Source organism: Anomalospiza imberbis, chromosome 7, assembly GCF_031753505.1.
Source record: "Anomalospiza imberbis isolate Cuckoo-Finch-1a 21T00152 chromosome 7, ASM3175350v1, whole genome shotgun sequence".
In the NCBI taxonomy this organism is placed as follows: Eukaryota; Metazoa; Chordata; class Aves; order Passeriformes; family Viduidae; genus Anomalospiza; species Anomalospiza imberbis.
This window is the reverse complement of record NC_089687.1, coordinates 33406805-33421719: the sequence shown is the minus strand read 5'-3', so window position 1 is coordinate 33421719 and position 14915 is coordinate 33406805.

The window sequence follows — 14915 nt, the reverse complement described above, 5'->3', positions numbered from 1 at the left end:
CCGCGGGGCGTGGGCACGGGTCACGTGGGGCGGCGCTCGGGCGCCCCCGGCGGGCGGGCGGCGGAAGCGCCGAGCTCTGCCTGCGGGTCGGGCCTGTGAGGGCGCTTCGGGCAGAGCCCCGAGGTGCGCTGCGGAGCGGTGAAAAACGCCCATTCTTCTGCAAGGTTTACACCGAATAAAGTCATGGATGCCTCATCCGTGGAGGCATTGGCTGGATGGAGCTTCGAGCAAGCTGGTCCAGTGGAAGCCGTCCCTGTCCCTGGCATGGAGCTGGAACAGAATGGTCTTTATAACCCCGTCCAAACCAAACCATTCTGTGAGGCCGTGAATGCCCCATTTTTTAATTTAATCGACTCCATTTTTTTTACTTAAACAATGAGAGTCCTGCACATTGGCCACAATAACTCCATGCAGCTCTACCGACTGGGAGCAGCGTGGCTGGCAATGTGCTCAGCGGAAAAGAGCTGGGCAACAGCAGCTGAACCTGAGGCAGCATGGGGTGAACCTGAGCCAGCCCAGCTGAACAAGAAGGCCAAGGGCACCTGGCCCGTGTCAGAAATCATGCGGCCAGCAGGACCAGGGAAGCTGACATCCCTCTGGGCTTGGTACTGGAGAGGCCACACCTCAAGCGCTGGGTCCAGTCCTGGGCCCTCAGCTCAGGAAGGACATTGAGGTGCTGAAGCTTGTCCAGGGAACAGCAAGGAAGCTGGTGAAGCTTCTTGCTCATGTTCCTATGAGGAGCAGCTGAGGGAGCTGGAGTTGTTTAGTCTGGAGAAGAAGAAACTCCAGGGGGACCTGAGCACCCTCTAGAACTCCCTGACAAGAGGGTGGAGTGAGGAGGGAGCCCGTCTCCTCCGCCATGCCAGTGAGAGGATGAGTGGAAATGGCCTTAAGCCGAGACAGGGAATATTCAGATTAGACATTAGAAAACTTTTTTCACTCTTCAGGTGGTGAGGCATTGGAATAGGTTGCTCAGGGAGGTGGTGGAGTCACCACACCTGGAGATGTTTAAGAGGCATCTGGATCTGGCACTGGATGATGTGGTTTAGGAGTTACGGTTGCAGTGCTGGATTGACAGCTGGACTGGATCACATTAAAGATCTATTCCAACCTTGATGATTCTATGATTTCTTTATTTAACCAACTGAAATTAAGAACCAGGGCCCAGCAGAACACTACACAGATTAATACTGACATACTGTCCCTTCAGGTGACCCTTGTTTTCTAAGGGCACTTCCACCAACAGCAGAGCATCACACCTGCCCTGGGAAGTGGGAAGAACCCGGGGATACCTGTGGAAGTGCTACCTCCAGCCCCTCTGCCCCACTCATGAGGCTGACACCGTCCCCCTAAGCTGTTCTAGACCAATGTACAGCAAATTCTGAGAAACAGCATATCACCAACTAGATGAGTCACAGCACTGCTGGTTTTCTTTTTTCACTTGAAGCCACAGGAATTAAAAGCATATATTTTTAAGGAATGGTGAGATTTCTGTGCTGTGAATGTCAGCAACAGACCTCCAGGAGACCATCCCTTGTTGTGATGTCCTAGGGAGATGATTTCAGCGCTGAGAGGCCAGCACAACCAGCTGGGATGCAGGAATCCCCAGACTAGGGAATAAGAGACAGGCTTAAGAATTAACATTCTAATCTATTTTTTATAGTGGCACCACCATCTGTGCCTTTTTTTGTATATCAATACTTGTATTTAATTTTCAGTTCACATTTTTGCATTAGAAATCCGAATCAGACTCCATCTTTCAGAGATTTTAAACTGATCTGTTTTAGAAAGCATAGAAATGAATGTGAGAAGCCTGAATGTACTTAAATTGTTACCGACTGACCTCTCTCTTCACTTTAGCAATTACAAGACAATTTATGATTCAAAATAAAGCTAGGAAGCAAGAACCAAGAGTTCCAATCTGGAATCTGCTATTGATTCATCCATCGGCCTTTATCAGATGATTTCAGTTCTTAGCTTTGTGTCCAAAATTCAGGAGTACCTAGCAACAGTGTTGTAAAGATTAATCAGGTTAGACCTGTTAGACCTGACTTTTCATTACTGGAGTCTATGGAAAACATCAGAAATATTCAAACTGCTATTTACATCTATAAAGCATAAAATGCTATGTGATTTAACTATATATCTATAGTAATATTTTACACAAAGCATCTGCCTTCCATTATAAATTATTTTTTAAAGTATCAAATGTAATATTTCTACTTGAAACAAAGATGTTTCTCATGTAGTTGCACTGCAAAATAAGAATCATAGAATAGTTTGGGTTGGAAGGGACCTTAAAGATGAACTCATTCCAAACCCCTGCCATGGGCAGAGACACCTTCCACTAGACCAGGAACTCTGTTCAACCTGGCCTTGAACACTTCCAGGGATGGGGAATCCACAGCCTCTCTGAACAGCCTGTTCCAGTGCCTCACCACTTCCACAGTAAAGAATTTCCCTCTAATATTTGATCTAAACTTATCCTCCTTCAGCTTAAAGTCAAGAACAAATACTACTACTTTTTTTGTTCCTCACCTACACACCTACAGCTAACACAAAACTATCTCATTTTTAATTTCATATTCAATTCTTTTTAGCCATATTAGATGTTCTAGAAGCTTCAAACAGTAACAATCACAGAATTTGTAATTTATATACAGCCAAGCAAGTGGAATGACGTCACCAAGCCAATTCATTGTGAGTTTTTGGGTGTTGTATATGTGTGTTATCAGGATTATCACTGTAATGTGTTTACACACAGACTCTTAACAAAGCTCTTGATCAATGTATGTGTACAGCACTCCACAATTTTGTCACCAATTTTAATGACAACAGTATTAGGCCCATGTTGTCATACTACTTTTGCAGCAACTTTATGTAGAAACTTCAGGAATACAGGTAGATTTTCCAGCAGGAAGATTTATTGCATATTAGATTATAAAAATGTATGCATCACACAATCTGCATTCACAATTCTAGCAGCAAGCATAACAATAACATGGAAATACAAGTTTTGTCAGTAACAGCACTGCTTTTACAGGTGTGGCAAAATTAAATGAACATGAGAGCAAAGCTAAAAATTATTTTTAAAACACACAACTTCTATTTGCTCAATGATTTACTAATGATTAAGATTTAAACATCTTTCTATATTTATTAAAAAATACAATTTTAGGGCAAGAAACATCACTTCAGATTTGGGTGAAGCTCAGCTCTGGTCCTTTTAAAGTCAATTCTCTATTCAGTACAGCGTTTAATTTGCTAATCACTATAGGGCTTTCAGACAGTAATGAAAATCATAAAATTATTTGGGTTGGAAGGGACCTTAAAGATCATCATATTCCAAACCCCTGCCATGGGCAGGAAACACCTTCTACTAGACAAGGTTGCTCCGAGCTCCATCCAGCGTGGCCTTGAACGCTCTAGGGATGGGGCATCCATAGCTTCTTTGGGCAGCCTGTGCAAGTGCCTCACCACCCTCACACTACAGAATTTCTTATATACCTAATCTAAATTTCCTTTGTTTCCATTTGAACCCATTCCCTCTTGTCCTAGCACTACAGCTCCTGAGGCAGGGGCTTTCTCCAGCTTCCCTGTAGACCCTTCAGATACTGGAAGGCTGCTACGAGGTCTCTGTGCAACTGTGCAATCTTCTCTTCTCTAGGCTGAACAGCACAAAGGGATTTATACTTGCCTAGCACTGCTATTTTAAAATCCATTGTGGGCAATTTACCACTGCAGAGTAGGTCACATTGCCACATAAATCTTTGCTACACTTACAACTTACATCTCTGTAGTAATATTTGTACTTTTTTTTAGTTTCCTCTCTGTTTTTCCTTAGTTCAACTTCTGGCTTGGGTTCTCATGTGAAATAGCCATGTGCTAGCCAGGATTTTCAGTGAAAAAGCAGTCATCAACTGCATTCTCCATAAGCAAACTAGCACAGTCCACTGCATGACTTCTTCCCCTTTGGACAACAGAAGCCAAAAAACAATTTTACAGACTTGTCTTGTTTAATATTTCCTTTTCAGGTAGAAAAAGTTCAAAACAGGAAGACAAACTAATAGACCAGAATTTTTAAATGGCCACCATGATCCCAATTATTTGGGTCATGTCTTAGTATGTATTTGTTAATAATATGTGTTTATTACATTATTTAACTTGCTTGTAAAGGTACACAAGCTGAATCATTTACCATACAAAGACTATAATATTGTTGAGACCCTAAAAACATAGTAAGTAGCATTGAAAAACACAATTGCCTTTATCAGACAGACTTTTAATCTTATGTAAAGAAGCAACAGGTTCAAAAGACCTATCATTCTCACTAAACCAAGCTTACAGCCATTATATCTCAATCTATAATTTTCTTGATGAACCCAAACCTTTTTTGCTATTTAATCCATCATAAAGCCAGCATGATTGCAATTTACCATGTTCTCTTCTTTCCTTCCTTTGAAGGTATTTGGGTATTATTTTAATCTATTCTCCCATTAAAATGCAAGCTCATACCTGTGCCAGGTTTCTTTTCAATTATGTGTGTGTCAGCATCCTTCTAGCTGAGCTTGTATATGAACACAGCAGTCGCTCAGAGATACCAGACCTTTGAACTTAAACAAACATGAATGTGTTAAGGAGAGTATTGCCAATGATGAGAGAGATGGGGACACTGTGTGATGGTCAAAGAATCCAAATTTATTGTGGAGTACAACTGCTTATATACTTACTCTAGGAAGACTAATGTTTTACTACAGTGATTGGGTTAATCATCACAAACTTATACATTTTAAACATCTCTTGCTTGCAGAAGTCTGATGTAATTTTCTTTTTCCCAGTATACCAGTCTGATTGAATCTTCTTGCAATCTTGATTTAATCCTCAAATTCTGTTTGCTCTTGACAAGGCATCCTGTTATCACATCTCTTATCCTAACCAGGTCCAAAGTCCATCATCTGTCTTGAGTATCCCAATATCTCCCCCTTTCCCACCAAAACCACTCCTTTAATGGCCTTATTAATCTCTGCACACATTGAAAGCTATCATGATTAATATAATTATTGTCAAAATTACCATATACATACCTATCCTAAAAAGAATATTTTAATTAAAAACTCTGGGCACTAAAAGGCTCAGGCTTGATCTTTATAAACAAAAAACATTCCTGATGGCAGCTGTATTACTGGATTTAGAAAGACTGCCAGAAGTATAATTGTACAAAAAGATTTGATTCTTTTACACAGGGTGATAGGGAGAAGCTTTTAAAAAGTTTTAGACTGATTCCTTCCTGTGTATTAAAAAAAAAAAAAAAAAAACACGAAAACAATTTCACAGAACCCAGGAGCTCTAATTCTTGGGGTTCCAAGGGTGTTTCAGGGCAGTAAAGGATCCAATTTGACATGATTTGATTTGCTTTCAAATTTTTTAGTGTAAAGTTCTGGCAGAGCTATAGGGGAGGACATAAAAGAGGTGTGCAAAGTCAGTTGGAAGATGATGAATACCCCAGCAGCTATTCTTTCACAACATGCAGACACCTGCCAGTTTCAGAATGCACGAGCACTCCTGCTCATACTGGAGGGACAACTCTGCTCCAGGACTACTGGCCCAACACAATGTAAATGAGCGTTGATCAGTAGAGAAGCAGGCTGGTACCAAGATTTGAGAGCCAGGTTTCTCAGAGTGTCCCAGGTCCATGATGCTAAACTGGCTAATCAAATGTCAGCCTGCTATAGAGGCTTGGGACTGCAGGAAGAAATTTGTTTACATGCAAGTTATCAGCATGGCTAAACAGAATGAGCTTAGAGGGCAGTGGTGGGCTGAGATTTGGCCTGCTCCAGCCTGAGGCACTGCTTACTTTCAGAGCAGAAGAGGAATCGGGATCCAGTTGTGAAGTTTGAGAGTTAGAATTACAATTAACTCCTGCAGAAACCATTGAGAAAGGAGATTAGACTTTTCTCACTGGCTATGAAACAAAGTTTAAGAGAGCTGTCAGAATGAGCTACACAACTAAATTAAGTTCTTGAACGGATACAGTTGCAGACTTTAAATTAGCTTTCTAAGCAGGCATTACATTGCCAGCTTTAAAAATCCCTTGACAAATACAGAAATCAGAAAGACCACGGGGTTAGGAGTCCACCTGGATTAGAAAGAGCATTTTATTTGCAGTTACATTACCGGCTGAAGAGTCAGGATTACCCAATGGTGACCTCCAAGATGTCTATGAGGTCACTAAATATTGACACAACGCTTAATGGCCTTCAAATCTTTGTCACAAAGATGAGGAAGCCTATGCTAACTGCCCACTGACCAGAATAAACCACAAGTACTCAGTTTGCAAAGAACAATCTCTGACTTCTTTGAAATTGGGATGTATTCAAAATGTTGTGTGTTAATGCTGGAATACAGATGGCAGAGCCCTATTATGGTGTTCCAGCACACAAAATCTGTGTCTTAGATTACAAGATGTGGCTGGAGATGTGTATTCTACTGCCATCTGTTAGAAGTGGGGCAGTTATCTGCTGTTAACTAGACAGTTTTCTTTATCTCTCCCACAACCAATCCTCCCTCCAGGAGATCTCTTCTGTTCATGGCCAGTGAGTGTCCCTGCATGGCTGAGAAAATTCCATCATCCCATGGGGAGATGCTCTGCCCAGGGGAGGAGCCAAGCATTCCTACCTGGATACAATCTGACACATGCAACACCACAGCAGCCTTTGCCCACTGCATTCCCAGAGGAGCAGCTTTCTTCTCCACTGCATTCCCAGAGGAAGACCAGGCCCATCTCCAGCAGCCCTGGAGCTTCAGAGGAAAACTCCACCCTTGTCCAGGATCCCTGCTCCAGCAGAGCCACAGCTGGCACTGCAGGAGGGCTGAGCCACCACTGAATGGGACTGCCACCAACACCCTGACCCACAGGGGGTCAGGGCCTATTCTGACTCTGGCAGTAGTTTGTTTGTACTATTGCATTTGTATTTTTAAATTTTCCTATTAAAGAACTCTTATTGCTATTCCTATATCTTTGCCCAAGTGCCCCTTAATTTCAAATATATAGTAATTCAGAGGGAGGGGGTTTACATTTTCCATTTCAAGTGAGGTTTCTGCCTTCCCTTAGCAGACACCTGTTTTTTCAAACCAAGACAAATATAGGGCTTCAATTGGGCCTACAAGTTTAACTATCTTTGTGCACCTACAGAGCCTTTTTTGGCAGGCACATACAAGCTCAAGTGCTCTGATTTACTTTTTTCAGCCTGTGTTACACTTCTGTCCTAGATAAACAGGGTAGCATGACTGGCTACAGTTGTAAATGTAAAAAAATAACCTATTAGAGGTTACTTTGTCTTCTCACAAGAACCCAGTGGAATAGCGTGTCCCTCATTAAATACAATAGCTTGTACGATCCATCCAGCAAAGACTGGAAATAAAACCCTGCCTAAACTTACCTTACATTTAAGGGAGGAAAATTCAAATCAAGGGACATCCAAAGAATGAATAGGGTTCCCCTTCATTCTAGGGATCACATTTACCAGTTAGTGGGGATCTTTAAAAGTTAGATGTTTACATGTGACAGAACGCTGCAATGGTAGATTTTTGTAGATAAAACGTGTGTCAAAAAGCAAGCTAGTGGAGAAGACTGACATGAGTACCACCCAAATTGTCACACTACAATCAAACTGGGGAAAGAGATTGAAAAACCACTACAGTTATCTTCCACATTACCATCTGTAATGTTTTTTTCCATTTGAGAAAGAAATATGTAAAAACACCCAGTTGTTTCACACAGCACATAAATATACAACTTAGACCAGAGATGGAATATGAGAAAAGTCCATCCCAATATGCTCTGTGAAACCCTGTGTGTGGAGAAAGGTAAAAGGACAGGACAAGGCTCTGAACACTAAGGAACGTTGAAATAACTACTTCAAATAACTGCAGCTAAGAACTGAAGTTCAGTGGTTATTAAGGTTGCCGCAATAAAAAATTATATGCAGTCATCAAACTTACACCACTCAAAAACATATGAGATGAATCTGCATCTTAACTTTAGCTGTTTAAGTAGCCTAGTTTAAGTTCTTCTTTGAAATAAAATGCAGAAAATTTTGCTTTTGGGGAAACCTGGTACAGTAATTTTACTACAGGAAGCATGAGTACTTAAAAAGTACTTATTTCCTAATGATTTGCTCTCCAGGTAAACAGTGCATAACTTCCTTTGCTGAAGCAGAGGACTAGATATCAAAGAATTTCCTTGTATAAATGAGTCAAGCAACTTGCATTTTGTGTAATTTTTTTTCCCAACTTAAGTACTACTGTTAAGAGTTACAATGCAGAATGTGAAATAAAACCACCATTTTAACAATTTCTAACAGGTAATAAAACCATTAATCAGAAGATCTATATCAATCATTACCAGTGGATTTCCTTACACAGATTAGTTCTACTGCATTTAGAGCTTTCCACACACATTTCTTTAGTGATAAAATGTTCAGAGTTTTGTTTGTGTTGTTGAAGTTGTTGTTGTAATGCTTAGCTAATTTTAAATTTTTTAAAGGATGTTAATAGCACAAATACCTTTTAACATGGTTGAAAAAAGTTTGGCTTATAGGTATAACTCACTATATATATTTTATACATATATATCTTCCAGGTTTGTTTTGGTTTGCTTTCCCTGCAATATTTTTTGACATTGATAACGAAATTGTTAATGATCAAGCAAGTATTACTCACACAAAATAATCATGTCTAATCCAGAAAAAACTTTTCCCTTCATAGTGTTCATGTCAAAAATAGTCTCTTGTTTAACTTGCTGAATTAACAAGGAATTAACAAGGAATGCCATTAGCAAAGTAACATCAGAGATTTTATCTGCTTCAATTAATGAAGCTCATTGTTTAGAGTTGGACAGAAAACAGCCATTACATCTTATAAAAATTGTGAAGTTTTAATATTAAGATGAAGCCAAGAACACTCAGTGCTGCTCACAAAGAGTCATTGACTGGTACTCCAAATAGGAGATGGCCTTTTTGGTAGGACATTTGTTGTGTCAGTCAAATTTGAATGGAAATGGAATGGAAATCTTCAACATTCGAGGACTGTTCTTCAGTGAGCTTTTGGTGGTTTTGAAATTGTGGTTAAGAATGTGGGATGGAAAAGGAAGAAAGGACTTGTTTTTACAAGACAATTCCAAAGGAAAGAAATCTTCCCAATTAAGATGTTAACAAGATAGTAAATTATTTACATCAAATCTATTCATAATGGCATCCAAATCTAATTTTCTACCATTAGTTTAAGTCTAAATGATACACAAGTTTTTTCTAAAGTAAATCAGAAAACATGGCTACATCATCCTGAACTTCATTTATGGTCTACATTTGGAAATTAATTTCCTATAAAAATAATTAATCAATTACTGTAATAGGCTATCAGAATGGAAACTTTTGGCTCCTTTAAAAGTAGTGATAAAGTAAGGTAAGCTTAGGAACAGCTTTTGAGTTCAAGCAAAATGCTTCTGTACATTTTCTACTGAAATACCCAAAGAAAACGTGATTAAAAAATCCCCTGACATTTCAGTCTGTCTCATTATTGAAGAAAAAAAGAATTAAACACTAAGAGACAGTTTAGGTCAATTTGGGTCATTCTTTGACTCTGGAGTATACCAACCACAAAAAAAAAAAAAAAAAAAAAAACACAGTTTTTTTCTGAGTGTGCCTATGTGGGTATATTCCAGGATGTCACCTATTTTTCTAGAAAGTCTCTTTTAAGTTACCAGTTTTGTTCTTTTTGAAGCCCTGGTTTTCAAATAATTTCAGCTATCCTTCAAATGTTGATGAATCTGTCTCAGTCCTCACAGCAAAAAAAATATCCCAGAAGTACTATTTTCTTTGCTGACACATATAATATCTCATTACAAACTTGCATAACATCATTTTTTCCCATCCACACTATTTGCAAGTTTGCTTTACTCTGTCACCTGCAATTTGCATTATCTTCCACTTGACAGATGTAGCTTCTGGAGTCAGGGCTTTATGTAAATAAAATATTATTTTATGGAATTTTTTTAACTTCATCAGGCTGATCTTACTAATTTTTTTTTTTATTCACTTGACCAGAAGGACAATAAACCTTAGAACCTGAGCAGATTAAAAGCCAATCAATTCCAGTATCCTGTGGCCAAGGAATGCAGTGCTGAGGAAGAACAGGAGGACAAACATACATCACTGCTTCCACAGAGTGTACTCTCACACCCCAACAAAATGCAGCTCAGGGACTTTGTGAGCCGGAGACACTGTCTTGCATTTAATACTTATTGGTCTACTTCTCTTTTATGAATGTGTCAGACGTCTGAACCTATGCAAACCTCTAGGATCCTGTGGCAAAGGCTCACTTAACTGTATCTTGTATACAGGAATTTAAAGAAACAACATAGGTCATGTCCTGCCTCAATATTTTGAGAGAAAAAGGGAAGTTAAGTCTTTCCTTATGAGCAGAATGGAAATTACTAGGCAGCTCTGGGCTGGTTGGATCAAACTATAGACATAGAAAGAGACAGGGCTTGGACAGCTTCATTTTCCTTCCCTTCCTCCAGGGAATTGCTTCCAGCACACAGATATCAAGTACAATGCAATGTTAGTGATATAGCAAGGCAGCAAAAGGGGTATGAAGACAAACCCCTTCATAGAAAAAATTCTCCAGTATTTTTTTTCAGGATGTGGGATGCTGTGTTTATGCATGTTCCACTTCACCCTTTCCCTACTTATAGAAGGCATCTCTTCATGGTGAACAGGAAGGGCAGGTATTACTTACATGCCTAACTACACTAATCTATAAAATAACTTTCCTACTGTATTTGCTGTTTTATGCTCTTGACTAGAAAACATAATGGTTTCCTTCCTGAACTCGGTGAAACAAACAAAAAAAATCTTGCTATGCTTCCTGGCACAAATGGTAACATTAATATTTTATTATGCCTGTGGAAGCTGCACATTAACAAAAGCTACACATATGATGCTACAAGAACTCTGAAATAAAATTTGATTTTTACCTTCTTTGATTTTAATTTTTGAGGTTGTAGGCTTAGTGTTTGCAGCAAGAGAAATTTTTGTGGATTTTTTAAGTAGCTCTCCTGCCTTCAAATGACCACTGGAACAAAACTATAGAGAAACAAAGTTTGTGAGACAGATTAATTGCATGTTTGCAGTAGACTGTTAAAAGCTGAGGTACAAAATGGATATTTGAGCATTCTCACAAAAAAACCCCAACAAACTAAGAGCAGTCATAATAACCACTGAAAAAAATCTTAACCTTTTACTTCACATCTGCCACCTAAAATAAAGAAAACCACATTTCAGGTTTCAAAGGACTTGAAAGCATTAAAGAAACTCACATTAACATCATCCCTCAAAGAAGAGCTCAAATTTTCTTATTTCTTTTTGAGAGCCCTGACCCTTACAGGGTTTTTTTTCAGGTTTTACTGCAAGGTTAACTTCTCTTAGGTTGGTTTTTCTGAAGTGAGGGTGTATTCAGAAGGAAATAACACACAAGTGGCAGAGAAAAACTGCCTTGGTGTCTGATAGTCTGTGCTAACTGCATAGTTATTCAGCACTCCTTTGCAGAGCAGCCGTCATGAATGCAATGCGTTTCACACATGTGCATTTCTGTAAAAAAGTTCTTGTAGTCTCTTGATATTGGTCTTTTCCATTATTAACTTTGCCTAACTCCTACGCAGCTGACATACTTGGTTTTACACCAAGCCACATGAACAACATACGTGTATATATATGTGTATATCTATCTGTGTGTATATATGTGTAACACAGGACTGCAGAGCAGCAAGTTCAAGTCCACCTAGAGAACACAAATCTGGGCACAAGCGGGAGTGAAATTCAAATCCTAGTTATGTAACACAGACACCAGTGCTGCCAGATCTTCCTCATACCAATCCCCAGGGGTACTCCCTCTGGCTACTAAATATTTCAGCTTGGCATTCTACCCTGTTCCTCAGTGCTCTTCATTAAGCACAATCCCTGACACGCTATAAAAGCGCACATCTTTAGATCAGTGAAGCTGTCTGCTCGTTCATATGGATGCTCACCAAAGTGTGGCGAGAGCAGAGAGGAATGCTCTGGTGTTTGTAGGGCCATGCCTTTGCTTCTGGGGAAATTTCCCTGCAGCAATATGAGAAGATACGCCAGTGGAAACACCACTGGCTCAGGATAGCTTTATAAAAACCAGCAAATTATGCTGCTCAAAATAAAATATTAAACAAAGCAGCTGTCTATCCTTCAGGCCAGGGATAAAAGGCAGTGTTTGAAGGTTCACAGACTTATTATTGAGAGCAATCATTGGGCCTCTCTTCATAGTCTTCAGCAGACTGGGCTTCCATATTGCAATTTATCAGAATTAGATCACCAACACAGTCCCCCAGACTCCAAAGAATTGAGGAACTGGCTGTGTTTCTGGGCTCCACCAAGATGCATCTGCTCTTACCTAACACACTGCATGGATAAAACTGGTCAAGAAGGATGCAGCATGGCTTTAATGGATGCTATGATTTGTATGCCAAAGGAATACAGGAACAATGCTTAGGATATATACTTCCCCCTAGAGTGGAAAACCCTCTGCAGCAGTACACAAGCATCACAGTTATGAGGAAACAAAGCACAAAAACATGTACAGATGACTCCCACCACCTCTGGCTTCACCCTACTCCCACACACAAGTAACTGTAGGTTGTTTAGCCAATACGGTCTAGCACTTCCAATGTGTTACAAACTGGCAGATCCAGAAATTCAGAACAAACTAACACCTCCCAGCAAAGCTTGGCTCACTAACCACCAGGTCACAGTATGTGTGGAACTGCAGCACTTTGTGCAGGAATGCCCCATGAACTTTCTGTACACAGCCTTCAGCATGGTCCTGCTTCCCATTTAGTCCAACTACTACAGCAACACATTTCAGATGCTATATACTTAATCTGCCCCTGCCTTCCTGGGAAAAACCTGCAAGCATTGGCAAACTCAAAATTCCTTAGGCCTTCACAGTTCACCTCAACAATGAACTCAGTACACAAAACTGAGAACCCTTGTGGACTTTTCACTCTTCAATATATTAAGTTCTGGAACAGGCCTTGCTACAAATTCTACAAACTCATTCTTCCTCATAAAATAACATTTCAAGATTTTGTCTGCACTCCACCAGCTTTCTGAAGTCTCACTTTCCAGTCAGGATTCCACTTACCATAGATTTTCCAGGCATGTTACTGGATATGAGAACAGAGGAGTTAATAGCTGCATCCTCACTCAGGATGTGGGACAAAGGTACCCAACCAGGCTGGAAAAGAGGACCAGTCACACTCCATCAGCATTGCTGAGAATCTACTCTTCTTCTGGAATATTCCTTCCCTACAAGATATTGGCAAGTCTAAAGGAGGAAAAACAAATTGATGAGAACAAAGGAGTGGTTGTCTCTCAGGTAAAACCTCTCCACATGAAGGTAATGGCATGGAGCACAGATATATGCCACTGAAGGGAAATAAGAGCAGGTCATACTTCAGCCATCCTCCACGTACTATCTCACCCTGTTGCTCAGGGTGTGAATTAGCCTGAGCTTGTGACTCCTAACTGCTTCAGAAAGGGAAAAAGCCAGCAGGAGTTTGTCACAGCATATGCCACAGCACATACAGCAGTTGAGACAGCCATCATACACAGAGTAGCACCACACAATTTCAGAAAGCCTCAACCCATACAGAGAAACACCTTACCTCTTCAGAGGGCTTCAGGCACCTACCCATACAGAGTAACACCATGGCACTTCAGAAGGCTTCAGGCCTCTGCCCTTCTTGTTCTTCAGCCCAGCCTTTTATAGCCTCCTGTTCATGCAGTGCACCTGTGTGTCCTCTGCTCCCTTTGGTGGTTGCTCAGTGCACCTGGGCACTCCATGGCTCATTGCTGTCAATGCTGCTCACCTGCTTCTCACAGCTGTGCCCACTGGGGATGAGGCTGGGCTGCAGCCCCACTGTCAGTCACCAAATACTGTGTGCCACGGCACAGCCCCACTGCCAGTCACCACGAACCGTGTGCCACGGCACGGCCCCACTGCCAGTCACCACAAACCGTGTGCCACGACACGGCCCCACTGCCAGTCACCACAAACTGTGTGCCACGGCACGGCCCCACTGCCAGTCACCACAAACTGTGTGCATAAAGCACAGCCCCACTGCCAGTCACCACAAACCGTGTGCCACGGCACGGCCCCACTGCCAGTCACCACAAACTGTGTGCATAAAGCACGGCCCCACTGCCAGTCACCACAAACTGCATGCCTATAGGAGTAGGCATCATGTCTTGACAGCTTTGCAAAGCTGAAACCAAGATTCTGCTCCAGCTAAGGGCCTCCAGGTTGTGTAAGAGACAGCATCCTGGAATGCATGCAGCAGATACACTCAGAAGGGTTTATGTGTGTTTTGGCACAAATGGTGGTGAAATAGTCCCCCTGCAGGAGGCTACTCCCTCCCAAGTCATCATGGACAGGAGCTGCCTGTCCCAAGGGGTCCATGTACCACAGAGTGCTTTGATGAGAGTCTGACATATGCTGTGCAATTTAAGCTTTAAACTATTCTTTGCACTTGTTTCAAGTATGAGATCAACTTTCCTGAATACCGTCATCCCCGAATAGCACAATGCACTTCCAAAAGGCTTATTAGAACTTCATACAATGGCATTATTATTTCCCTCTCTCTGTTTCAAATACCTCCTCATGCATTTCACCGTCACACTTGCATTTCTCATCACCACGCTACATTCATGATTCACAGTCATCCAGTCACCAACTGGTGCACAGAGTTATTTTCAACTTCTCTGTTATTTTCAACCACAGAACACAGAGTCTGAAGCAGAGGCACTATTAGAATTAGATATTAGCTG